The sequence below is a fragment of the Hypomesus nipponensis genome, chromosome 10 (assembly GCF_054491055.1).
Source record: "Hypomesus nipponensis isolate SF chromosome 10, ASM5449105v1, whole genome shotgun sequence".
NCBI classification, from domain to species: domain Eukaryota; kingdom Metazoa; phylum Chordata; class Actinopteri; order Osmeriformes; family Osmeridae; genus Hypomesus; species Hypomesus nipponensis.
In genome coordinates, this window is record NC_140370.1 from 431,863 (window position 1) to 456,625 (window position 24,763).

General features: G+C 56.0%; 21 non-coding genes and 2 pseudogenes across 21 annotated transcripts; all 23 read right to left on the minus strand.

Moving 5' to 3' along the window:
- Positions 1-37: 37 nt before the first annotated feature.
- Positions 38-156, minus strand: LOC146268817 (U5 spliceosomal RNA). The gene has a single exon (XR_014768176.1). It is a non-coding gene; the product is annotated as a U5 spliceosomal RNA (small nuclear RNA).
- Positions 157-711: 555 nt separating this feature from the next.
- LOC146268818 (U2 spliceosomal RNA) lies at positions 712-902 on the minus strand. Its single transcript, XR_014768276.1, has one exon. It is a non-coding gene; the product is annotated as a U2 spliceosomal RNA (small nuclear RNA).
- A 732-nt stretch (positions 903-1,634) lies between these two features.
- On the minus strand, positions 1,635-1,753 carry LOC146268819 (U5 spliceosomal RNA). Its single transcript, XR_014768177.1, has one exon. It is a non-coding gene; the product is annotated as a U5 spliceosomal RNA (small nuclear RNA).
- Positions 1,754-2,274: 521 nt separating this feature from the next.
- LOC146268820 (U2 spliceosomal RNA) lies at positions 2,275-2,465 on the minus strand. The gene has a single exon (XR_014768277.1). It is a non-coding gene; the product is annotated as a U2 spliceosomal RNA (small nuclear RNA).
- A 779-nt stretch (positions 2,466-3,244) lies between these two features.
- Positions 3,245-3,363, minus strand: LOC146268821 (U5 spliceosomal RNA). Its single transcript, XR_014768178.1, has one exon. It is a non-coding gene; the product is annotated as a U5 spliceosomal RNA (small nuclear RNA).
- Positions 3,364-3,887: 524 nt separating this feature from the next.
- LOC146268822 (U2 spliceosomal RNA) lies at positions 3,888-4,078 on the minus strand. The gene has a single exon (XR_014768278.1). It is a non-coding gene; the product is annotated as a U2 spliceosomal RNA (small nuclear RNA).
- Positions 4,079-4,853: 775 nt separating this feature from the next.
- LOC146268823 (U5 spliceosomal RNA) lies at positions 4,854-4,972 on the minus strand. Its single transcript, XR_014768179.1, has one exon. It is a non-coding gene; the product is annotated as a U5 spliceosomal RNA (small nuclear RNA).
- A 535-nt stretch (positions 4,973-5,507) lies between these two features.
- On the minus strand, positions 5,508-5,698 carry LOC146268824 (U2 spliceosomal RNA). Its single transcript, XR_014768279.1, has one exon. It is a non-coding gene; the product is annotated as a U2 spliceosomal RNA (small nuclear RNA).
- Positions 5,699-6,334: 636 nt separating this feature from the next.
- On the minus strand, positions 6,335-6,453 carry LOC146268825 (U5 spliceosomal RNA). The gene has a single exon (XR_014768180.1). It is a non-coding gene; the product is annotated as a U5 spliceosomal RNA (small nuclear RNA).
- A 532-nt stretch (positions 6,454-6,985) lies between these two features.
- LOC146268826 (U2 spliceosomal RNA) lies at positions 6,986-7,176 on the minus strand. The gene has a single exon (XR_014768280.1). It is a non-coding gene; the product is annotated as a U2 spliceosomal RNA (small nuclear RNA).
- Positions 7,177-7,816: 640 nt separating this feature from the next.
- Positions 7,817-7,935, minus strand: LOC146268827 (U5 spliceosomal RNA). Its single transcript, XR_014768181.1, has one exon. It is a non-coding gene; the product is annotated as a U5 spliceosomal RNA (small nuclear RNA).
- A 532-nt stretch (positions 7,936-8,467) lies between these two features.
- LOC146268828 (U2 spliceosomal RNA) lies at positions 8,468-8,658 on the minus strand. Its single transcript, XR_014768282.1, has one exon. It is a non-coding gene; the product is annotated as a U2 spliceosomal RNA (small nuclear RNA).
- Positions 8,659-9,420: 762 nt separating this feature from the next.
- LOC146268829 (U5 spliceosomal RNA) lies at positions 9,421-9,539 on the minus strand. Its single transcript, XR_014768183.1, has one exon. It is a non-coding gene; the product is annotated as a U5 spliceosomal RNA (small nuclear RNA).
- Positions 9,540-10,061: 522 nt separating this feature from the next.
- On the minus strand, positions 10,062-10,238 carry LOC146268830 (U2 spliceosomal RNA; annotated as a pseudogene).
- A 6,582-nt stretch (positions 10,239-16,820) lies between these two features.
- On the minus strand, positions 16,821-17,011 carry LOC146268831 (U2 spliceosomal RNA). The gene has a single exon (XR_014768283.1). It is a non-coding gene; the product is annotated as a U2 spliceosomal RNA (small nuclear RNA).
- Positions 17,012-17,747: 736 nt separating this feature from the next.
- LOC146268832 (U5 spliceosomal RNA) lies at positions 17,748-17,866 on the minus strand. Its single transcript, XR_014768184.1, has one exon. It is a non-coding gene; the product is annotated as a U5 spliceosomal RNA (small nuclear RNA).
- A 546-nt stretch (positions 17,867-18,412) lies between these two features.
- LOC146268833 (U2 spliceosomal RNA) lies at positions 18,413-18,603 on the minus strand. The gene has a single exon (XR_014768284.1). It is a non-coding gene; the product is annotated as a U2 spliceosomal RNA (small nuclear RNA).
- A 788-nt stretch (positions 18,604-19,391) lies between these two features.
- On the minus strand, positions 19,392-19,510 carry LOC146268834 (U5 spliceosomal RNA). The gene has a single exon (XR_014768185.1). It is a non-coding gene; the product is annotated as a U5 spliceosomal RNA (small nuclear RNA).
- A 529-nt stretch (positions 19,511-20,039) lies between these two features.
- Positions 20,040-20,230, minus strand: LOC146268835 (U2 spliceosomal RNA). Its single transcript, XR_014768285.1, has one exon. It is a non-coding gene; the product is annotated as a U2 spliceosomal RNA (small nuclear RNA).
- A 788-nt stretch (positions 20,231-21,018) lies between these two features.
- LOC146268836 (U5 spliceosomal RNA) lies at positions 21,019-21,137 on the minus strand. Its single transcript, XR_014768186.1, has one exon. It is a non-coding gene; the product is annotated as a U5 spliceosomal RNA (small nuclear RNA).
- A 542-nt stretch (positions 21,138-21,679) lies between these two features.
- On the minus strand, positions 21,680-21,870 carry LOC146268837 (U2 spliceosomal RNA). Its single transcript, XR_014768286.1, has one exon. It is a non-coding gene; the product is annotated as a U2 spliceosomal RNA (small nuclear RNA).
- Positions 21,871-22,711: 841 nt separating this feature from the next.
- On the minus strand, positions 22,712-22,830 carry LOC146268838 (U5 spliceosomal RNA). The gene has a single exon (XR_014768187.1). It is a non-coding gene; the product is annotated as a U5 spliceosomal RNA (small nuclear RNA).
- Positions 22,831-23,335: 505 nt separating this feature from the next.
- Positions 23,336-23,512, minus strand: LOC146268839 (U2 spliceosomal RNA; annotated as a pseudogene).
- Between the last annotated feature and the right edge of the window lie 1,251 nt (positions 23,513-24,763).

A 24,763-nucleotide genomic window follows, 5' to 3' on the forward strand; every position in this document is an offset into this window, starting at 1 on the left:
TTACCCTGCTTTTTTTCCTCACAAATCCATCAGGCTCTGCCCTCCCTCGGGCAAAGCCGACCAAAAATACCACGTCCCGCTCGTCGGCGCTCCCCTCCACGGAAGTCTTTAGTAAAAGGCGAAAGGCTTGTGCGTGCTGAAGGGGAGCCAGAGTGACCGTTTTTGAAACCGCCCAAACGGCCCGCTCCCGACCCCTCCGTTGGCCCTGGCTCGCTCGTCCGCGGCGGCATCCTTCCTTTCCGGGAAAAGGCGTGGAAACGCCACCGGCCGCAAAGGGGCTTTCTCTCTCTCTCTCTTTCTCTCTTTCACTCTCTCTCTTTCACTCTCTCTCTCTCTCTCTTTCACTCTCACTCACTCACTCACTCACTCACTCACTTTCACTCTCACTCACTCACTCACTCACTCACTCACTCTCACTCACTCACTCACTCACTCACTCACTCACTCACTCACTCACTCACTCACTCACTCACTCACTGTCTCCCCCATTTCAAGTCACTCACCTCACTTCAGGTTTTTTTTTTTTTTTCTTTTTATATCTAAAAGGGCGGGAAAACGCCGCCGGCCGACGGGGCTCCGCCGCCGCCGCCGCGCGCGTCAAACCCCTTTTTTCACCTCATCGCCACAAAAACCCCAGCCCCAACCCCAAAAACCCCAGCCCCAACCCCAATCGCTCACTCCCTCGTTTTTTTCTCCCTTTGACACGCTTAGAAAGAGTGCACCCTTCCCGGAGGCGCTGCAATACCGGGGCGATGCGCGGAGCGGACGGAGCGAGCCCCTGTTCCGACTCCCTGTGGCAAAAATCCGTTTAATATGTTGTCCTCGCATGGAGGACGTATCAGATATTAAACTGATAAGAACAGATACTACACTTGATCTGAGCCAAAAGGCCGAGAAGCGATGACCCGCACTGCTCCGCGCCCCCCGCGCGCGGGGCCTCCGTGCGCCGGCCGGGACGTTTGGGCGCCGGCCCCTCTGGCGACCGCCGGACCGAGAACGGCCCCGACGACGGAAGCCAAAAGGAAACGCCGACGCCGCAGAGGAAGAAGAAGAAGCGGCGGCGGCGGCGGGGACCGAGAAGACGGCAGCTAAAAGCAAAGGCCAAGCGGGCCACGGAAGAAGAAGCAGGGACCAAGAGGAAGCAGGGACCAAGAGGAAGAAGAAGCAGGGACCAAGAGGAAGCAGGGACCAAGAGGAAGCAGGGACCAAGAGGAAGCAGGGACCAAGAGGAAGCAGGGACCAAGAGGACCAAGAGGAAGCAGGGACCAAGAGGACCAAGAGGAAGCAGGGACCAAGAGGACCAAGAGGAAGCAGGGACCAAGAGGACCAAGAGGAAGCAGGGACCAAGAGGACCAAGAGGAAGCAGGGACCAAGAGGACCAAGAGGAAGCAGGGACCAAGAGGACCAAGAGGAAGCAGGGACCAAGAGGACCAAGAGGAAGCAGGGACCAAGAGGCCCAGCGGGCCACGGAAGGAGCAGGGACCAAAAGGCCAAGGGATCGGGATTAAGCAGAGGAAAAAGGAAGACAAAAAGACCTGCACGCACGCACGCACGCACCCACCCACCCACCCACCCACCCAGCCGCCCAACGCTAACCTTACCCTGCTTTTTTTCCTCACAAATCCATCAGGCTCTGCCCTCCCTCGGGCAAAGCCGACCAAAAATACCACGTCCCGCTCGTCGGCGCTCCCCTCCACGGAAGTCTTTAGTAAAAGGCGAAAGGCTTGTGCGTGCTGAAGGGGAGCCAGAGTGACCGTTTTTTTGAAACCGCCCAAACGGCCCGCTCCCGACCCCTCCGTTGGCCCTGGCTCGCTCGTCCGCGGCGGCGTCCTTCCTTTCCGGGAAAAGGCGTGGAAACGCCACCGGCCGCAAAGGGGCTTTCACTCTCTCTCTCTTTCACTCTCTCTCTCTTTCACTCTCTCTCTCTTTCACTCTCTCTCTCTCTTTCACTCTCTTTCACTCTCTCTCTCTTTCACTCTCTCTCTCTTTCACTCACTCACTCACTCACTCACTCACTCACTCACTCACTCACTCACTCACTGTCTCCCCCATTCCAAGTCACTCACCTCACTTCAGTTTTTTTTTTTTTTTTCTTTTTATATCTAAAAGGGCGGGAAAACGCCGCCGGCCGACGGGGCTCCGCCGCCGCCGCCGCGCGCGTCAAACCCCTTTTTTCACCTCATCGCCACAAAAACCCCAGCCCCAACCCCAAAAACCCCAGCCCCAACCCCAATCGCTCACTCCCTCGTTTTTTTCTCCCTTTGACACGCTTAGAAAGAGTGCACCCTTCCCGGAGGCGCTGCAATACCGGGGCGATGCGCGGAGCGGACGGAGCGAGCCCCTGTTCCGACTCCCTGTGGCAAAAATCCGTTTAATATGTTGTCCTCGCATGGAGGACGTATCAGATATTAAACTGATAAGAACAGATACTACACTTGATCTGAGCCAAAAGGCCGAGAAGCGATGACCCGCACTGCTCCGCGCCCCCCGCGCGCGGGGCCTCCGTGCGCCGGCCGGGACGTTTGGGCGCCGGCCCCTCTGGCGACCGCCGGACCGAGAACGGCCCCGACGACGGAAGCCAAAAGGAAACGCCGACGCCGCAGAGGAAGAAGAAGAAGCGGCGGCGGCGGCGGGGACCGAGAAGACGGCAGCTAAAAGCAAAGGCCAAGCGGGCCACGGAAGAAGAAGCAGGGACCAAGAGGAAGCAGGGACCAAGAGGAAGAAGAAGCAGGGACCAAGAGGAAGCAGGGACCAAGAGGAAGCAGGGACCAAGAGGAAGCAGGGACCAAGAGGAAGCAGGGACCAAGAGGAAGCAGGGACCAAGAGGACCAAGAGGAAGCAGGGACCAAGAGGACCAAGAGGAAGCAGGGACCAAGAGGACCAAGAGGAAGCAGGGACCAAGAGGACCAAGAGGAAGCAGGGACCAAGAGGACCAAGAGGAAGCAGGGACCAAGAGGACCAAGAGGAAGCAGGGACCAAGAGGACCAAGAGGAAGCAGGGACCAAGAGGACCAAGAGGAAGCAGGGACCAAGAGGACCAAGAGGAAGCAGGGACCAAGAGGCCCAGCGGGCCACGGAAGGAGCAGGGACCAAAAGGCCAAGGGATCGGGATTAAGCAGAGGAAAAAGGAAGACAAAAAGACCTGCACGCACGCACGCACGCACCCACCCACCCACCCACCCACCCACCCAGCCGCCCAACGCTAACCTTACCCTGCTTTTTTTCCTCACAAATCCATCAGGCTCTGCCCTCCCTCGGGCAAAGCCGACCAAAAATACCACGTCCCGCTCGTCGGCGCTCCCCTCCACGGAAGTCTTTAGTAAAAGGCGAAAGGCTTGTGCGTGCTGAAGGGGAGCCAGAGTGACCGTTTTTTTGAAACCGCCCAAACGGCCCGCTCCCGACCCCTCCGTTGGCCCTGGCTCGCTCGTCCGCGGCGGCGTCCTTCCTTTCCGGGAAAAGGCGTGGAAACGCCACCGGCCGCAAAGGGGCTTTCACTCTCTCTCTCTTTCACTCTCTCTCTCTTTCACTCTCTCTCTCTTTCACTCTCTCTCTCTCTTTCACTCTCTTTCACTCTCTCTCTCTTTCACTCTCTCTCTCTTTCACTCACTCACTCACTCACTCACTCACTCACTCACTCACTCACTCACTCACTGTCTCCCCCATTCCAAGTCACTCACCTCACTTCAGTTTTTTTTTTTTTCTTTTTCTTTTTATATCTAAAAGGGCGGGAAAACGCCGCCGGCCGACGGGGCTCCGCCGCCGCCGCCGCGCGCGTCAAACCCCTTTTTTCACCTCATCGCCACAAAAACCCCAGCCCCAACCCCAAAAACCCCAGCCCCAACCCCAATCGCTCACTCCCTCGTTTTTTTCTCCCTTTGACACGCTTAGAAAGAGTGCACCCTTCCCGGAGGCGCTGCAATACCGGGGCGATGCGCGGAGCGGACGGAGCGAGCCCCTGTTCCGACTCCCTGTGGCAAAAATCCGTTTAATATGTTGTCCTCGCATGGAGGACGTATCAGATATTAAACTGATAAGAACAGATACTACACTTGATCTGAGCCAAAAGGCCGAGAAGCGATGACCCGCACTGCTCCGCGCCCCCCGCGCGCGGGGCCTCCGTGCGCCGGCCGGGACGTTTGGGCGCCGGCCCCTCTGGCGACCGCCGGACCGAGAACGGCCCCGACGACGGAAGCCAAAAGGAAACGCCGACGCCGCAGAGGAAGAAGAAGAAGCGGCGGCGGCGGCGGGGACCGAGAAGACGGCAGCTAAAAGCAAAGGCCAAGCGGGCCACGGAAGAAGAAGCAGGGACCAAGAGGAAGCAGGGACCAAGAGGAAGAAGAAGCAGGGACCAAGAGGAAGCAGGGACCAAGAGGAAGCAGGGACCAAGAGGAAGCAGGGACCAAGAGGAAGCAGGGACCAAGAGGAAGCAGGGACCAAGAGGACCAAGAGGAAGCAGGGACCAAGAGGACCAAGAGGAAGCAGGGACCAAGAGGACCAAGAGGAAGCAGGGACCAAGAGGACCAAGAGGAAGCAGGGACCAAGAGGACCAAGAGGAAGCAGGGACCAAGAGGACCAAGAGGAAGCAGGGACCAAGAGGACCAAGAGGAAGCAGGGACCAAGAGGACCAAGAGGAAGCAGGGACCAAGAGGACCAAGAGGAAGCAGGGACCAAGAGGCCCAGCGGGCCACGGAAGGAGCAGGGACCAAAAGGCCAAGGGATCGGGATTAAGCAGAGGAAAAAGGAAGACAAAAAGACCTGCACGCACGCACGCACGCACCCACCCACCCACCCACCCACCCAGCCGCCCAACGCTAACCTTACCCTGCTTTTTTTCCTCACAAATCCATCAGGCTCTGCCCTCCCTCGGGCAAAGCCGACCAAAAATACCACGTCCCGCTCGTCGGCGCTCCCCTCCACGGAAGTCTTTAGTAAAAGGCGAAAGGCTTGTGCGTGCTGAAGGGGAGCCAGAGTGACCGTTTTTTTGAAACCGCCCAAACGGCCCGCTCCCGACCCCTCCGTTGGCCCTGGCTCGCTCGTCCGCGGCGGCGTCCTTCCTTTCCGGGAAAAGGCGTGGAAACGCCACCGGCCGCAAAGGGGCTTTCACTCTCTCTCTCTTTCACTCTCTCTCTCTTTCACTCTCTCTCTCTTTCACTCTCTCTCTCTCTTTCACTCTCTTTCACTCTCTCTCTCTTTCACTCTCTCTCTCTTTCACTCACTCACTCACTCACTCACTCACTCACTCACTCACTCACTCACTCACTCACTCACTCACTCACTGTCTCCCCCATTCCAAGTCACTCACCTCACTTCAGTTTTTTTTTTTTTTCTTTTTATATCTAAAAGGGCGGGAAAACGCCGCCGGCCGACGGGGCTCCGCCGCCGCCGCCGCGCGCGTCAAACCCCTTTTTTCACCTCATCGCCACAAAAACCCCAGCCCCAACCCCAAAAACCCCAGCCCCAACCCCAATCGCTCACTCCCTCGTTTTTTTCTCCCTTTGACACGCTTAGAAAGAGTGCACCCTTCCCGGAGGCGCTGCAATACCGGGGCGATGCGCGGAGCGGACGGAGCGAGCCCCTGTTCCGACTCCCTGTGGCAAAAATCCGTTTAATATGTTGTCCTCGCATGGAGGACGTATCAGATATTAAACTGATAAGAACAGATACTACACTTGATCTGAGCCAAAAGGCCGAGAAGCGATGACCCGCACTGCTCCGCGCCCCCCGCGCGCGGGGCCTCCGTGCGCCGGCCGGGACGTTTGGGCGCCGGCCCCTCTGGCGACCGCCGGACCGAGAACGGCCCCGACGACGGAAGCCAAAAGGAAACGCCGACGCCGCAGAGGAAGAAGAAGAAGCGGCGGCGGCGGCGGGGACCGAGAAGACGGCAGCTAAAAGCAAAGGCCAAGCGGACCACGGAAGAAGAAGCAGGGACCAAGAGGAAGCAGGGACCAAGAGGAAGAAGAAGCAGGGACCAAGAGGAAGCAGGGACCAAGAGGAAGCAGGGACCAAGAGGAAGCAGGGACCAAGAGGAAGCAGGGACCAAGAGGACCAAGAGGAAGCAGGGACCAAGAGGACCAAGAGGAAGCAGGGACCAAGAGGACCAAGAGGAAGCAGGGACCAAGAGGACCAAGAGGAAGCAGGGACCAAGAGGCCCAGCGGGCCACGGAAGGAGCAGGGACCAAAAGGCCAAGGGATCGGGATTAAGCAGAGGAAAAAGGAAGACAAAAAGACCTGCACGCACGCACGCACGCACCCACCCACCCACCCACCCACCCACCCACCCAGCCGCCCAACGCTAACCTTACCCTGCTTTTTTTCCTCACAAATCCATCAGGCTCTGCCCTCCCTCGGGCAAAGCCGACCAAAAATACCACGTCCCGCTCGTCGGCGCTCCCCTCCACGGAAGTCTTTAGTAAAAGGCGAAAGGCTTGTGCGTGCTGAAGGGGAGCCAGAGTGACCGTTTTTTTGAAACCGCCCAAACGGCCCGCTCCCGACCCCTCCGTTGGCCCTGGCTCGCTCGTCCGCGGCGGCGTCCTTCCTTTCCGGGAAAAGGCGTGGAAACGCCACCGGCCGCAAAGGGGCTTTCACTCTCTCTCTCTTTCACTCTCTCTCTCTTTCACTCTCTCTCTCTTTCACTCTCTCTCTCTCTTTCACTCTCTTTCACTCTCTCTCTCTCTCTTTCACTCTCTCTCTCTTTCACTCACTCACTCACTCACTCACTCACTCACTCACTCACTCACTCACTCACTCACTGTCTCCCCCATTCCAAGTCACTCACCTCACTTCAGTTTTTATTTTTTTTTTATTTTTTTTATATCTAAAAGGGCGGGAAAACGCCGCCGGCCGACGGGGCTCCGCCGCCGCCGCCGCGCGCGTCAAACCCCTTTTTTCACCTCATCGCCACAAAAACCCCAGCCCCAACCCCAAAAACCCCAGCCCCAACCCCAATCGCTCACTCCCTCGTTTTTTTCTCCCTTTGACACGCTTAGAAAGAGTGCACCCTTCCCGGAGGCGCTGCAATACCGGGGCGATGCGCGGAGCGGACGGAGCGAGCCCCTGTTCCGACTCCCTGTGGCAAAAATCCGTTTAATATGTTGTCCTCGCATGGAGGACGTATCAGATATTAAACTGATAAGAACAGATACTACACTTGATCTGAGCCAAAAGGCCGAGAAGCGATGACCCGCACTGCTCCGCGCCCCCCGCGCGCGGGGCCTCCGTGCGCCGGCCGGGACGTTTGGGCGCCGGCCCCTCTGGCGACCGCCGGACCGAGAACGGCCCCGACGACGGAAGCCAAAAGGAAACGCCGACGCCGCAGAGGAAGAAGAAGAAGCGGCGGCGGCGGCGGGGACCGAGAAGACGGCAGCTAAAAGCAAAGGCCAAGCGGACCACGGAAGAAGAAGCAGGGACCAAGAGGAAGCAGGGACCAAGAGGAAGAAGAAGCAGGGACCAAGAGGAAGCAGGGACCAAGAGGAAGCAGGGACCAAGAGGAAGCAGGGACCAAGAGGAAGCAGGGACCAAGAGGACCAAGAGGAAGCAGGGACCAAGAGGACCAAGAGGAAGCAGGGACCAAGAGGACCAAGAGGAAGCAGGGACCAAGAGGACCAAGAGGAAGCAGGGACCAAGAGGCCCAGCGGGCCACGGAAGGAGCAGGGACCAAAAGGCCAAGGGATCGGGATTAAGCAGAGGAAAAAGGAAGACAAAAAGACCTGCACGCACGCACGCACGCACCCACCCACCCACCCACCCACCCACCCACCCACCCAGCCGCCCAACGCTAACCTTACCCTGCTTTTTTTCCTCACAAATCCATCAGGCTCTGCCCTCCCTCGGGCAAAGCCGACCAAAAATACCACGTCCCGCTCGTCGGCGCTCCCCTCCACGGAAGTCTTTAGTAAAAGGCGAAAGGCTTGTGCGTGCTGAAGGGGAGCCAGAGTGACCGTTTTTTTGAAACCGCCCAAACGGCCCGCTCCCGACCCCTCCGTTGGCCCTGGCTCGCTCGTCCGCGGCGGCGTCCTTCCTTTCCGGGAAAAGGCATGGAAACGCCACCGGCCGCAAAGGGGCTTTCACTCTCTCTCTCTTTCACTCTCTCTCTCTTTCACTCTCTCTCTCTTTCACTCTCTCTCTCTCTTTCACTCTCTTTCACTCTCTCTCTCTTTCACTCTCTCTCTCTTTCACTCACTCACTCACTCACTCACTCACTCACTCACTCACTCACTCACTCACTCACTCACTGTCTCCCCCATTCCAAGTCACTCACCTCACTTCAGTTTTTTTTTTTTTCTTTTTCTTTTTATATCTAAAAGGGCGGGAAAACGCCGCCGGCCGACGGGGCTCCGCCGCCGCCGCCGCGCGCGTCAAACCCCTTTTTTCACCTCATCGCCACAAAAACCCCAGCCCCAACCCCAAAAACCCCAGCCCCAACCCCAATCGCTCACTCCCTCGTTTTTTTCTCCCTTTGACACGCTTAGAAAGAGTGCACCCTTCCCGGAGGCGCTGCAATACCGGGGCGATGCGCGGAGCGGACGGAGCGAGCCCCTGTTCCGACTCCCTGTGGCAAAAATCCGTTTAATATGTTGTCCTCGCATGGAGGACGTATCAGATATTAAACTGATAAGAACAGATACTACACTTGATCTGAGCCAAAAGGCCGAGAAGCGATGACCCGCACTGCTCCGCGCCCCCCGCGCGCGGGGCCTCCGTGCGCCGGCCGGGACGTTTGGGCGCCGGCCCCTCTGGCGACCGCCGGACCGAGAACGGCCCCGACGACGGAAGCCAAAAGGAAACGCCGACGCCGCAGAGGAAGAAGAAGAAGCGGCGGCGGCGGCGGGGACCGAGAAGACGGCAGCTAAAAGCAAAGGCCAAGCGGGCCACGGAAGAAGAAGCAGGGACCAAGAGGAAGCAGGGACCAAGAGGAAGAAGAAGCAGGGACCAAGAGGAAGCAGGGACCAAGAGGAAGCAGGGACCAAGAGGAAGCAGGGACCAAGAGGAAGCAGGGACCAAGAGGACCAAGAGGAAGCAGGGACCAAGAGGACCAAGAGGAAGCAGGGACCAAGAGGACCAAGAGGAAGCAGGGACCAAGAGGACCAAGAGGAAGCAGGGACCAAGAGGACCAAGAGGAAGCAGGGACCAAGAGGACCAAGAGGAAGCAGGGACCAAGAGGACCAAGAGGAAGCAGGGACCAAGAGGACCAAGAGGAAGCAGGGACCAAGAGGACCAAGAGGAAGCAGGGACCAAGAGGCCCAGCGGGCCACGGAAGGAGCAGGGACCAAAAGGCCAAGGGATCGGGATTAAGCAGAGGAAAAAGGAAGACAAAAAGACCTGCACGCACGCACGCACGCACCCACCCACCCACCCACCCACCCACCCAGCCGCCCAACGCTAACCTTACCCTGCTTTTTTTCCTCACAAATCCATCAGGCTCTGCCCTCCCTCGGGCAAAGCCGACCAAAAATACCACGTCCCGCTCGTCGGCGCTCCCCTCCACGGAAGTCTTTAGTAAAAGGCGAAAGGCTTGTGCGTGCTGAAGGGGAGCCAGAGTGACCGTTTTTTTGAAACCGCCCAAACGGCCCGCTCCCGACCCCTCCGTTGGCCCTGGCTCGCTCGTCCGCGGCGGCGTCCTTCCTTTCCGGGAAAAGGCGTGGAAACGCCACCGGCCGCAAAGGGGCTTTCACTCTCTCTCTCTTTCACTCTCTCTCTCTTTCACTCTCTCTCTCTTTCACTCTCTCTCTCTCTTTCACTCTCTTTCACTCTCTCTCTCTTTCACTCTCTCTCTCTTTCACTCACTCACTCACTCACTCACTCACTCACTCACTCACTCACTCACTCACTGTCTCCCCCATTCCAAGTCACTCACCTCACTTCAGTTTTTTTTTTTTTTTTTCTTTTTATATCTAAAAGGGCGGGAAAACGCCGCCGGCCGACGGGGCTCCGCCGCCGCCGCCGCGCGCGTCAAACCCCTTTTTTCACCTCATCGCCACAAAAACCCCAGCCCCAACCCCAAAAACCCCAGCCCCAACCCCAATCGCTCACTCCCTCGTTTTTTTCTCCCTTTGACACGCTTAGAAAGAGTGCACCCTTCCCGGAGGCGCTGCAATACCGGGGCGATGCGCGGAGCGGACGGAGCGAGCCCCTGTTCCGACTCCCTGTGGCAAAAATCCGTTTAATATGTTGTCCTCGCATGGAGGACGTATCAGATATTAAACTGATAAGAACAGATTTTTTTCTTTTGAAAGAATTTATTGATCATTTGCAGCAAGACAGAGCGTTAAAAACACATTTCAAAATTTTAGCATTTACCAATTAGCATGTCTTAAAACACTTTAAAAGGCATACATTTGGATAAAAGACACATGTGCTCGATCAAATTTTAAAAGTATGTATGTTAAAAGACAATACTTAAAACAAGACAATACTTTAAAACACAGTGTTATAAAAGCCATAAAAAGTGTCACATCAATACGGGGTTAAGACATGTTTGAGAAATGTGTGTAAAAGTTTTAAAAGTCTCTGTTGTGCAATGATAGGGGGGCTCGGAGTCCATGAACGGGGCCGATTCCTCCCGCTCCACCGAACCGGTCACCGCTCCGTTTCACCTCTGGGGCCCAGCGGAGATCCTCGACCACGGCAGCCATTCCGGCGCAGTCAGGCCGCGGCCGCCCGGACCACTTCACGTGGGTGGGGGCCCCTTCCGAATGGCGCGTGGGACGTACCACCCTAGGGTCCCTGTAGCCAGCATCGCCACTGCCTGGGTGGCCGTCTCCACGCGCTTCCCCACCAGCAGGTTTCTGGAGGTCCAAAGTGCCTCCTTGTAGCATGTCAGGGTGAGCCAGAGCTGGCGGAATTGTCCCGATGGTATGGGTCTCTGACTCACCCCGTAGAGCACCAGCTGTGCTGTTAGGACCTCCCCTGCCGGCAGGCTCGGGGTTATCAGGGGCCCCGCTTGGATCCACAGGTCCCGGGCGGCCCTGCACTCCCAGAGCAGGTGCCGCACGGTCTCGTCTCCGCCACAACTCGGCCGTGGGCACCTCGATGTTCGTCCCATGCCCCGGGAGTGCATGACGGCTCTGACCGGGAGGATCTCATGGGCCACCATCCAGTTGAGGTCGCGGTGCCGGTTCAGCAGAGCAGGATGGGCCACGTTGCGCCAAACCGTGGAGGGCTCGCCTAGCGCGAGCCCGCGCACTGGACTCACGGGCTCCCCTTCCTGCACAACAGAGAGAATAAAACGGTGATTAGTTAAAACTCGCTCTGTCTGCTGTTCAAGATTAAAATCTTTCAAAAACTTCTTTAAAACTGAGTAGGCCGGTGGGAGGTCGAAGGCCACCGGCACTCTCAGGTCGATGGGGAGGAGCCTCAGTGCTCGCAGGTACCCGCCCATCCAGAATTTTACCAGCAGGCCCGTCTTGGTGTCCTTGCTCGCCAGGCCCACGTGGAGGGCGGTGTACCTGCTTGTTAGAAATAAAGCAAAGTTGGGGAGGCTCCTCCCCCCATTAAAAAGGCTGCGCTTCATGACCTCTCTTTTCAGCCTTTCCCACTTGGACTTCCAAACGAAATAAAAGACCAAGCGGTCCAAGGCTAAAAGCACTTTTCTTGGGGGGATAAAAACAGCTGAAACCAATAAGAACAGGGGTAAAATCACAGTTTTTATGATTAAAATGCGTCCTTCGATGGTCAAGTCGCGTAGTCCCCAGAAAGCCAGTCGTTGCCTAGTCTTCCCCAGTAGACCACCCCAGTTCCCGCTGCCTAGCCCTAACCGGTCGAATTTAACCCCTAGAACCCTCAAGTCTGTTTGTGTGGTGAGTGGCAGTCCTGTCAAGTCCTGTGTGCGCCAGGGGCCGTGAAACTGGGCCTCTGTCTTGTTTCTGTTCAGTTTGGCCCCTGACGCCAGTCCGAACCAGTCAGTCCTGTCCAGAGTCCTGTCGATGGAGGGTCGGTCGGTGCATAAAACATTGACGTCGTCCATATATAAAACGCATGTGGCTGAGAGTCCCCCGCTCCCCGGGACTCCCAGCCCAGTGATCCGTTGGTCCCTTCTCAACACCTGCGCCAAGGGTTCGATGCAGGAGACAAAGAGAAGGGGAGATAACGGACAACCCTGACGGACGCCGCAGTGGACATTGACTGCGTTTGTGAGTTTCCCGTTAACCATAAATCTACTGTGTATACCCCTATACAACAGGCCCACCCACGCTATAAACCTGTCCGGATAGCCCATTTTTTGCAGTACCTGAAACAGGTACTGGTGCGAGACCCGATCAAAAGCTTTTTCAAAATCTAAGTTAAGTACTGCTAAACGAATGTTTCTGTCTCTCGCAAGACAGATGGCGTCTCTAATCAGTACGAGGCTGTCGGTGATCTTCCTTCCCGGGATGGCGCAGGTTTGATCCGGGTGGATCACTGAGCCTAAAACCGTGGACATCCTGTTGGCTAAAAGTTTACTAAAAAGTTTCAAATCAAAATTTAAAAGCGTGATGGGTCTCCAGTTCTTCAGGTCGGTCCTGTCGTCTTTTTTATGGAGTAATGACACTATCCCTACTCTGAAACTGTCCGGAAGTCTGTCGAGGTCCTCTAGGTCTTTAAAAACAGTCAGGAGGTCGTGTGCTAAAATGTCCCAAAAGGTCAGGTAAAACTCCAGAGGCAGCCCATCTGCCCCCGGAGACTTCCCTCCCTTAAAACCCTTAACACACCTGTTTAATTCTTCAATGTTAAAATCCTCCTCTAGTTGGCCCGTGTTTTCGACTGTTTTCTCTAAAAACCCTAAAACCTCTTTCGTTCGCTCCCTTAAAATGTCTTTTTCCCCAAACAGTTCCCCATAAAAAGTCTCTACTACTTTTAAAATGTCATCTGTTTCCTCCATTATTTCTCCTTCCTTGTTTTTAAGTTTTGACATAGTCCCACTCCTGCTTAAAATTTTCTTAAAAAAGTACCTAGTGCACTTTTCTCCTTCTTCCAGATCCCTTTCCTTGCTCCTTAAAATGATCCCCTTGCTTTTTTCCAACGATAAAATAGTCATTTCTTGCTTTACCTCTTTAATCTCGTAGTTAAAATCAATGCCCTGGTTTCTTAAAATAAAATATCTTTCCAAACGTTTCTGCAGTCCCACCATGCGCCTATCTGCTTTCTTTTTCCTGGCTCTCCCTAACTGACTAAAAAAGGCTTTGGTCCTACCCTTCACCATCTCCCACCACTGTGCTCTGGTGTCAAAACAGTCCTGGAGGGTCTGCCAGTCCCTGAACTGCTCCCTGTACTGCCTCGCGGCCTCCTCGTCCTCCAACAGGGAGCAGTTCAGTTTCCACAGACCCTTCCCTACAGTCACACCCGAGGATAGTGAAAGGGTGCAGGACAGCATAGAGTGGTCCGAGAAGAAAACCGGGGTCAATCTAGCATCGGTTGGGGGGGCGTCCCGGGTAAAACAGTAGTCAATGCGAGAGGCTTTGGTGCCGTCATCACTGAACCAGGTGAGGCCCTCCTCTCTGGGATGCAAGGTCTTGAAACAGTCAGTCAGTCTAAAATCCCTAACAGTACTGTTTAAAAGAGTCGATGCCTTGTCTACCTTAAAATCAACCCCTGCACCTCTCCTGTCAGCCCTAGTTAAAACACTGTTAAAATCCCCTGCTAAAATCAGGGGAGCCCTACCTAGCAGGTGGGACTGCAGGTCTTCTAAAAGCGTAAAACGTTCATGCTTATCACTAAAACCATACACATTGATTACTTTAAAATCCTTCCCTAAAAAGGTCAAATTTAGTAAAAGCACCCGTCCATTTCTAAAAGCAGTGCACCCCTTCACCAACACATGTGGATTCCTTATTAAAACCGCCACTCCGTCGTTTTTATTCTCATTGGAGCCGCTCCAGTAGGAGGGCCCGTGGCTCCACATTTGTTCCCACTTAAAATAGGAGTTTTTAAAAGGCAGTCCACATTCCTGTAATAAAAACACATCGCTTTTCACAGTACTTAAAAATGTTAAAACGGACTGCGCCCTAAAAGTGGTTGTGATACATCTGACATTTATGGTGCTAAAAGTGAGCGCCATTAGAAGGGTAAAAGGGGTTAAAAGGACGTGCATAAGACTAAAAACGTGGGGGGGATCTTACAAAGAGTAAAACAATAAAACAATAAAACAAGTGTTAAGAACATAAAACTATGCTTACCTCCTCACTCTTCATCTCTTTCTTCTTCTTGGAGGGGCGTTTGGGGAGGCCTGAGCTCTCCTTGGGGGTGGATGCCGTGATGTTCATCGTTAAAAAGGCCACTTGGTTAGGAGAGCTGGAAGGAAATACCCTAGGAGAGGAATCTGACTCTCCAGAGCTCACTTCCGGCCTCCCCTTTTTACTGGCTGGATCGATGTCAGCGGACAGATCTCTATCTCGTTTGCCAAGTAAAAGCTGCCCACACTGCATAGACTCTTCGCTGGCCGCCGAGTCACTGGTGCTGGGAGAGGAGCTGGAGGCTCCTGTCTCCTCAGAGCTCCCAGCCTCCTCTCCCCCGCCCTCTCTCGCTTCCTCGTGCTCGGCGGCCACCTGATTAAAAGGGGTAAAAACAGGGTCCGCCACCACTTCCTCCGCCACTCCCACTTCCTCCGCCTCCTTTTCCGTCTCTCCCTCCGCCCTCTTTTCCTCGGGTCTCTCCTTTGCCACCTCAGGTTCTGCGGGCGCCCTGCTCGCCCGGACCTTGTTGGCGAAGGACTGAGGACAGTCTCTGAACAGGTGGGAGAGCTCGCCGCACAAGTTGCAAGCCCTCCCATTGGGGCACTCCGCGAAGACGTGCCCAATCTCCCGACACTTGCCGCACACCACCTCCTGGCACGCCTCCGCGAGGTGCCCCTGCTTCATGCACTTTCTGCATAACTTTGGCTGTCCCACGTAGTGCACGAAGCCCCTGTTCTCCCCCAACACTATGATTGAGGGTAACTGCCTCAGTCCTTCAAAACCTGTCGAATCTGGAACCTGCTGGATGGGCACCCGCCAAGCTCCGTTCCATATGCCATCCAGATCCTTCACTCTAACTGGAACCCCTTTAACTGTGCAGTACCTTTTCAACCAGACACAGATATCCTCGGGGTTCACAGTCTCATTAAACATCCTGACAATCACCACTTTCAAGGTGTTGTCAGTCAGTTTTTCCACGCGAAACGTTTGGGTCACTTGATCTTTGCTTACTTCGAAACGTGTCCAGAATTCCTTCAGCCCCGCAGCCACGCTGAAACTGACATCGAAGCCCTGCCCGGCAGGCAAGGCCACGATGCAGTTCAGGTCGGCCGGGGTGAACCTGAGCAGTCTCTGCAGCACCTTCCTGGAGAAGTCCAGCCTGGACATCTCCACCTTCACTCCTCCCACCACCTTGAACATGAAACGGACACTGTTGTGCCTCCTCATGCCAGCACGAGCGGCCGACATTTTGGAGGCACGAACAACACTCAACAAAGGTCAATACACTTAGGGGGGGGGGGGTGACACAGCGAGAGGTAACGGGGGGGGGGGGGGGCACACCAACACAACAGGGTAGGGGAAGACACAAACACAGGTCAGGGGGGAGGGGGTAGGGTAGGGGGGGGGTAGGGCTAGGGAATGACTTACAGAACAAAAGTGAGGGGGTGACAAACAGCAACTGGACTATACACAAACCACCACCAAAAACACCTAAATGAAATTTCCAAAAATAAGGGGCTTAAGGGACCGGCTGGGGAAAATTAAACCAAAACACTTAACAAGGACTGAGGACAAACAAAGACCGAGTAACAATTAAATAAATCCAAAAAAAACAAAACAAAACAAAAAACAGCCACAAGATGGAGACAAACACTCACAAGACACGGAAAAACACTGACACCAACCAGACAGGACACACCTGCCACCAATCTAGGATTGGCGGCTAGGCTATGCCAACAACACTAACACTCACAAAGGACTAAAAACAAAATACACTTAAGACAACACTTAATAGGCCCAAAAAAGGGGGGGGGGGGGACAAGAAAAAAAGACCAAACAACACTTGACTAAACAAAAGCTAAATAAATAAACGGCCACAAGATGGAGACTCACACTCAACGGAAAAATACTGACAACACCTAACCAGACACACCTGCCACCAATCGAGCAATTGGTGGCTAGGCTACACCAAACACTACAAAACACAAGACTATAACACCAAAAACAACACTAAAGACAACAAAGTAGGCCCCAAATGGGGGGGGGGGGGACAGACAAAAACAGCTAACAAGCTACACAACCAAAAAGGGGGAACTAGACAGAAAACAGGCTAAAACACAGAACAAACACAATACAAGCACAAGACAAGGCCCACAGAGGGACCGGAAAAGTACTGGCCTTGGAGGCACTCACCTGGCCCAGCACTGGGCTGGGCCAGTGGAAGATGGAAATTTCCGGTGAGTGACTCCTCCTCCAGCACTGGCTCCGGCACCCGGCTGTGGACCTGTGAACAAAAGGGAGACAGAAATCTGGGTCAGTGAAAATGCAAATCAACACAAAAACGCACAAAAATAATTGGACACCAACTGAAAAGGGGTAACGCCCACCGGCCGGTCGATCGCTCTCTAAACCAATTGAGTCACTCACTCACTCACTCACTGTCTCCCCCATTCCAAGTCACTCACCTCACTTCAGTTTTTTTTTTTTTTTTTCTTTTTATATCTAAAAGGGCGGGAAAACGCCGCCGGCCGACGGGGCTCCGCCGCCGCCGCCGCGCGCGTCAAACCCCTTTTTTCACCTCATCGCCACAAAAACCCCAGCCCCAACCCCAAAAACCCCAGCCCCAACCCCAATCGCTCACTCCCTCGTTTTTTTCTCCCTTTGACACGCTTAGAAAGAGTGCACCCTTCCCGGAGGCGCTGCAATACCGGGGCGATGCGCGGAGCGGACGGAGCGAGCCCCTGTTCCGACTCCCTGTGGCAAAAATCCGTTTAATATGTTGTCCTCGCATGGAGGACGTATCAGATATTAAACTGATAAGAACAGATACTACACTTGATCTGAGCCAAAAGGCCGAGAAGCGATGACCCGCACTGCTCCGCGCCCCCCGCGCGCGGGGCCTCCGTGCGCCGGCCGGGACGTTTGGGCGCCGGCCCCTCTGGCGACCGCCGGACCGAGAACGGCCCCGACGACGGAAGCCAAAAGGAAACGCCGACGCCGCAGAGGAAGAAGAAGAAGCGGCGGCGGCGGCGGGGACCGAGAAGACGGCAGCTAAAAGCAAAGGCCAAGCGGGCCACGGAAGAAGAAGCAGGGACCAAGAGGAAGCAGGGACCAAGAGGAAGAAGAAGCAGGGACCAAGAGGAAGCAGGGACCAAGAGGAAGCAGGGACCAAGAGGAAGCAGGGACCAAGAGGAAGCAGGGACCAAGAGGACCAAGAGGAAGCAGGGACCAAGAGGACCAAGAGGAAGCAGGGACCAAGAGGACCAAGAGGAAGCAGGGACCAAGAGGACCAAGAGGAAGCAGGGACCAAGAGGACCAAGAGGAAGCAGGGACCAAGAGGACCAAGAGGAAGCAGGGACCAAGAGGACCAAGAGGAAGCAGGGACCAAGAGGACCAAGAGGAAGCAGGGACCAAGAGGCCCAGCGGGCCACGGAAGGAGCAGGGACCAAAAGGCCAAGGGATCGGGATTAAGCAGAGGAAAAAGGAAGACAAAAAGACCTGCACGCACGCACGCACGCACCCACCCACCCACCCACCCACCCACCCAGCCGCCCAACGCTAACCTTACCCTGCTTTTTTTCCTCACAAATCCATCAGGCTCTGCCCTCCCTCGGGCAAAGCCGACCAAAAATACCACGTCCCGCTCGTCGGCGCTCCCCTCCACGGAAGTCTTTAGTAAAAGGCGAAAGGCTTGTGCGTGCTGAAGGGGAGCCAGAGTGACCGTTTTTTTGAAACCGCCCAAACGGCCCGCTCCCGACCCCTCCGTTGGCCCTGGCTCGCTCGTCCGCGGCGGCGTCCTTCCTTTCCGGGAAAAGGCGTGGAAACGCCACCGGCCGCAAAGGGGCTTTCACTCTCTCTCTCTTTCACTCTCTCTCTCTTTCACTCTCTCTCTCTTTCACTCTCTCTCTCTCTTTCACTCTCTTTCACTCTCTCTCTCTTTCACTCTCTCTCTCTTTCACTCACTCACTCACTCACTCACTCACTCACTCACTCACTCACTCACTCACTCACTCACTCACTCACTCACTCACTGTCTCCCCCATTCCAAGTCACTCACCTCACTTCAGTTTTTTTTTTTTTTTTTCTTTTTATATCTAAAAGGGCGGGAAAACGCCGCCGGCCGACGGGGCTCCGCCGCCGCCGCCGCGCGCGTCAAACCCCTTTTTTCACCTCATCGCCACAAAAACCCCAGCCCCAACCCCAAAAACCCCAGCCCCAACCCCAATCGCTCACTCCCTCGTTTTTTTCTCCCTTTGACACGCTTAGAAAGAGTGCACCCTTCCCGGAGGCGCTGCAATACCGGGGCGATGCGCGGAGCGGACGGAGCGAGCCCCTGTTCCGACTCCCTGTGGCAAAAATCCGTTTAATATGTTGTCCTCGCATGGAGGACGTATCAGATATTAAACTGATAAGAACAGATACTACACTTGATCTGAGCCAAAAGGCCGAGAAGCGATGACCCGCACTGCTCCGCGCCCCCCGCGCGCGGGGCCTCCGTGCGCCGGCCGGGACGTTTGGGCGCCGGCCCCTCTGGCGACCGCCGGACCGAGAACGGCCCCGACGACGGAAGCCAAAAGGAAACGCCGACGCCGCAGAGGAAGAAGAAGAAGCGGCGGCGGCGGCGGGGACCGAGAAGACGGCAGCTAAAAGCAAAGGCCAAGCGGGCCACGGAAGAAGAAGCAGGGACCAAGAGGAAGCAGGGACCAAGAGGAAGAAGAAGCAGGGACCAAGAGGAAGCAGGGACCAAGAGGAAGCAGGGACCAAGAGGAAGCAGGGACCAAGAGGAAGCAGGGACCAAGAGGACCAAGAGGAAGCAGGGACCAAGAGGACCAAGAGGAAGCAGGGACCAAGAGGACCAAGAGGAAGCAGGGACCAAGAGGACCAAGAGGAAGCAGGGACCAAGAGGACCAAGAGGAAGCAGGGACCAAGAGGACCAAGAGGAAGCAGGGACCAAGAGGACCAAGAGGAAGCAGGGACCAAGAGGACCAAGAGGAAGCAGGGACCAAGAGGACCAAGAGGAAGCAGGGACCAAGAGGACCAAGAGGAAGCAGGGACCAAGAGGCCCAGCGGGCCACGGAAGGAGCAGGGACCAAAAGGCCAAGGGATCGGGATTAAGCAGAGGAAAAAGGAAGACAAAAAGACCTGCACGCACGCACGCACGCACCCACCCACCCACCCACCCACCCACCCAGCCGCCCAACGCTAACCTTACCCTGCTTTTTTTCCTCACAAATCCATCAGGCTCTGCCCTCCCTCGGGCAAAGCCGACCAAAAATACCACGTCCCGCTCGTCGGCGCTCCCCTCCACGGAAGTCTTTAGTAAAAGGCGAAAGGCTTGTGCGTGCTGAAGGGGAGCCAGAGTGACCGTTTTTTTGAAACCGCCCAAACGGCCCGCTCCCGACCCCTCCGTTGGCCCTGGCTCGCTCGTCCGCGGCGGCGTCCTTCCTTTCCGGGAAAAGGCGTGGAAACGCCACCGGCCGCAAAGGGGCTTTCACTCTCTCTCTCTTTCACTCTCTCTCTCTTTCACTCTCTCTCTCTTTCACTCTCTCTCTCTCTTTCACTCTCTTTCACTCTCTCTCTCTTTCACTCTCTCTCTCTTTCACTCACTCACTCACTCACTCACTCACTCACTCACTCACTCACTCACTCACTCACTCACTGTCTCCCCCATTCCAAGTCACTCACCTCACTTCAGTTTTTTTTTTTTTTTTCTTTTTATATCTAAAAGGGCGGGAAAACGCCGCCGGCCGACGGGGCTCCGCCGCCGCCGCCGCGCGCGTCAAACCCCTTTTTTCACCTCATCGCCACAAAAACCCCAGCCCCAACCCCAAAAACCCCAGCCCCAACCCCAATCGCTCACTCCCTCGTTTTTTTCTCCCTTTGACACGCTTAGAAAGAGTGCACCCTTCCCGGAGGCGCTGCAATACCGGGGCGATGCGCGGAGCGGACGGAGCGAGCCCCTGTTCCGACTCCCTGTGGCAAAAATCCGTTTAATATGTTGTCCTCGCATGGAGGACGTATCAGATATTAAACTGATAAGAACAGATACTACACTTGATCTGAGCCAAAAGGCCGAGAAGCGATGACCCGCACTGCTCCGCGCCCCCCGCGCGCGGGGCCTCCGTGCGCCGGCCGGGACGTTTGGGCGCCGGCCCCTCTGGCGACCGCCGGACCGAGAACGGCCCCGACGACGGAAGCCAAAAGGAAACGCCGACGCCGCAGAGGAAGAAGAAGAAGCGGCGGCGGCGGCGGGGACCGAGAAGACGGCAGCTAAAAGCAAAGGCCAAGCGGGCCACGGAAGAAGAAGCAGGGACCAAGAGGAAGCAGGGACCAAGAGGAAGAAGAAGCAGGGACCAAGAGGAAGCAGGGACCAAGAGGAAGCAGGGACCAAGAGGAAGCAGGGACCAAGAGGAAGCAGGGACCAAGAGGACCAAGAGGAAGCAGGGACCAAGAGGACCAAGAGGAAGCAGGGACCAAGAGGACCAAGAGGAAGCAGGGACCAAGAGGACCAAGAGGAAGCAGGGACCAAGAGGACCAAGAGGAAGCAGGGACCAAGAGGACCAAGAGGAAGCAGGGACCAAGAGGACCAAGAGGAAGCAGGGACCAAGAGGACCAAGAGGAAGCAGGGACCAAGAGGACCAAGAGGAAGCAGGGACCAAGAGGACCAAGAGGAAGCAGGGACCAAGAGGCCCAGCGGGCCACGGAAGGAGCAGGGACCAAAAGGCCAAGGGATCGGGATTAAGCAGAGGAAAAAGGAAGACAAAAAGACCTGCACGCACGCACGCACGCACCCACCCACCCACCCACCCACCCACCCAGCCGCCCAACGCTAACCTTACCCTGCTTTTTTTCCTCACAAATCCATCAGGCTCTGCCCTCCCTCGGGCAAAGCCGACCAAAAATACCACGTCCCGCTCGTCGGCGCTCCCCTCCACGGAAGTCTTTAGTAAAAGGCGAAAGGCTTGTGCGTGCTGAAGGGGAGCCAGAGTGACCGTTTTTTTGAAACCGCCCAAACGGCCCGCTCCCGACCCCTCCGTTGGCCCTGGCTCGCTCGTCCGCGGCGGCGTCCTTCCTTTCCGGGAAAAGGCGTGGAAACGCCACCGGCCGCAAAGGGGCTTTCACTCTCTCTCTCTTTCACTCTCTCTCTCTTTCACTCTCTCTCTCTTTCACTCTCTCTCTCTCTTTCACTCTCTTTCACTCTCTCTCTCTTTCACTCTCTCTCTCTTTCACTCACTCACTCACTCACTCACTCACTCACTCACTCACTCACTCACTCACTCACTCACTCACTCACTCACTGTCTCCCCCATTCCAAGTCACTCACCTCACTTCAGTTTTTTTTTTTTTTTTTCTTTTTATATCTAAAAGGGCGGGAAAACGCCGCCGGCCGACGGGGCTCCGCCGCCGCCGCCGCGCGCGTCAAACCCCTTTTTTCACCTCATCGCCACAAAAACCCCAGCCCCAACCCCAAAAACCCCAGCCCCAACCCCAATCGCTCACTCCCTCGTTTTTTTCTCCCTTTGACACGCTTAGAAAGAGTGCACCCTTCCCGGAGGCGCTGCAATACCGGGGCGATGCGCGGAGCGGACGGAGCGAGCCCCTGTTCCGACTCCCTGTGGCAAAAATCCGTTTAATATGTTGTCCTCGCATGGAGGACGTATCAGATATTAAACTGATAAGAACAGATACTACACTTGATCTGAGCCAAAAGGCCGAGAAGCGATGACCCGCACTGCTCCGCGCCCCCCGCGCGCGGGGCCTCCGTGCGCCGGCCGGGACGTTTGGGCGCCGGCCCCTCTGGCGACCGCCGGACCGAGAACGGCCCCGACGACGGAAGCCAAAAGGAAACGCCGACGCCGCAGAGGAAGAAGAAGAAGCGGCGGCGGCGGCGGGGACCGAGAAGACGGCAGCTAAAAGCAAAGGCCAAGCGGGCCACGGAAGAAGAAGCAGGGACCAAGAGGAAGCAGGGACCAAGAGGAAGAAGAAGCAGGGACCAAGAGGAAGCAGGGACCAAGAGGAAGCAGGGACCAAGAGGAAGCAGGGACCAAGAGGAAGCAGGGACCAAGAGGACCAAGAGGAAGCAGGGACCAAGAGGACCAAGAGGAAGCAGGGACCAAGAGGACCAAGAGGAAGCAGGGACCAAGAGGACCAAGAGGAAGCAGGGACCAAGAGGACCAAGAGGAAGCAGGGACCAAGAGGACCAAGAGGAAGCAGGGACCAAGAGGACCAAGAGGAAGCAGGGACCAAGAGGACCAAGAGGAAGCAGGGACCAAGAGGACCAAGAGGAAGCAGGGACCAAGAGGACCAAGAGGAAGCAGGGACCAAGAGGCCCAGCGGGCCACGGAAGGAGCAGGGACCAAAAGGACCAAGAGGAAGCAGGGACCAAGAGGCCCAGCGGGCCACGGAAGGAGCAGGGACCAAAAGGCCAAGGGATCGGGATTAAGCAGAGGAAAAAGGAAGACAAAAAGACCTGCACGCACGCACGCACGCACCCACCCACCCACCCACCCAGCCGCCCAACGCTAACCTTACCCTGCTTTTTTTCCTCACAAATCCATCAGGCTCTGCCCTCCCTCGGGCAAAGCCGACCAAAAATACCACGTCCCGCTCGTCGGCGCTCCCCTCCACGGAAGTCTTTAGTAAAAGGCGAAAGGCTTGTGCGTGCTGAAGGGGAGCCAGAGTGACCGTTTTTTTGAAACCGCCCAAACGGCCCGCTCCCGACCCCTCCGTTGGCCCTGGCTCGCTCGTCCGCGGCGGCGTCCTTCCTTTCCGGGAAAAGGCGTGGAAACGCCACCGGCCGCAAAGGGGCTTTCACTCTCTCTCTCTTTCACTCTCTCTCTCTTTCACTCTCTCTCTCTCTTTCACTCTCTTTCACTCTCTCTCTCTTTCACTCTCTCTCTCTTTCACTCACTCACTCACTCACTCACTCACTCACTCACTCACTCACTCACTCACTGTCTCCCCCATTCCAAGTCACTCACCTCACTTCAGTTTTTTTTTTTTTTTTCTTTTTATATCTAAAAGGGCGGGAAAACGCCGCCGGCCGACGGGGCTCCGCCGCCGCCGCCGCGCGCGTCAAACCCCTTTTTTCACCTCATCGCCACAAAAACCCCAGCCCCAACCCCAAAAACCCCAGCCCCAACCCCAATCGCTCACTCCCTCGTTTTTTTCTCCCTTTGACACGCTTAGAAAGAGTGCACCCTTCCCGGAGGCGCTGCAATACCGGGGCGATGCGCGGAGCGGACGGAGCGAGCCCCTGTTCCGACTCCCTGTGGCAAAAATCCGTTTAATATGTTGTCCTCGCATGGAGGACGTATCAGATATTAAACTGATAAGAACAGATTTTTTTCTTTTGAAAGAATTTATTGATCATTTGCAGCAAGACAGAGCGTTAAAAACACATTTCAAAATTTTAGCATTTACCAATTAGCATGTCTTAAAACACTTTAAAAGGCATACATTTGGATAAAAGACACATGTGCTCGATCAAATTTTAAAAGTATGTATGTTAAAAGACAATACTTAAAACAAGACAATACTTTAAAACACAGTGTTATAAAAGCCATAAAAAGTGTCACATCAATACGGGGTTAAGACATGTTTGAGAAATGTGTGTAAAAGTTTTAAAAGTCTCTGTTGTGCAATGATAGGGGGGCTCGGAGTCCATGAACGGGGCCGATTCCTCCCGCTCCACCGAACCGGTCACCGCTCCGTTTCACCTCTGGGGCCCAGCGGAGATCCTCGACCACGGCAGCCATTCCGGCGCAGTCAGGCCGCGGCCGCCCGGACCACTTCACGTGGGTGGGGGCCCCTTCCGAATGGCGCGTGGGACGTACCACCCTAGGGTCCCTGTAGCCAGCATCGCCACTGCCTGGGTGGCCGTCTCCACGCGCTTCCCCACCAGCAGGTTTCTGGAGGTCCAAAGTGCCTCCTTGTAGCATGTCAGGGTGAGCCAGAGCTGGCGGAATTGTCCCGATGGTATGGGTCTCTGACTCACCCCGTAGAGCACCAGCTGTGCTGTTAGGACCTCCCCTGCCGGCAGGCTCGGGGTTATCAGGGGCCCCGCTTGGATCCACAGGTCCCGGGCGGCCCTGCACTCCCAGAGCAGGTGCCGCACGGTCTCGTCTCCGCCACAACTCGGCCGTGGGCACCTCGATGTTCGTCCCATGCCCCGGGAGTGCATGACGGCTCTGACCGGGAGGATCTCATGGGCCACCATCCAGTTGAGGTCGCGGTGCCGGTTCAGCAGAGCAGGATGGGCCACGTTGCGCCAAACCGTGGAGGGCTCGCCTAGCGCGAGCCCGCGCACTGGACTCACGGGCTCCCCTTCCTGCACAACAGAGAGAATAAAACGGTGATTAGTTAAAACTCGCTCTGTCTGCTGTTCAAGATTAAAATCTTTCAAAAACTTCTTTAAAACTGAGTAGGCCGGTGGGAGGTCGAAGGCCACCGGCACTCTCAGGTCGATGGGGAGGAGCCTCAGTGCTCGCAGGTACCCGCCCATCCAGAATTTTACCAGCAGGCCCGTCTTGGTGTCCTTGCTCGCCAGGCCCACGTGGAGGGCGGTGTACCTGCTTGTTAGAAATAAAGCAAAGTTGGGGAGGCTCCTCCCCCCAT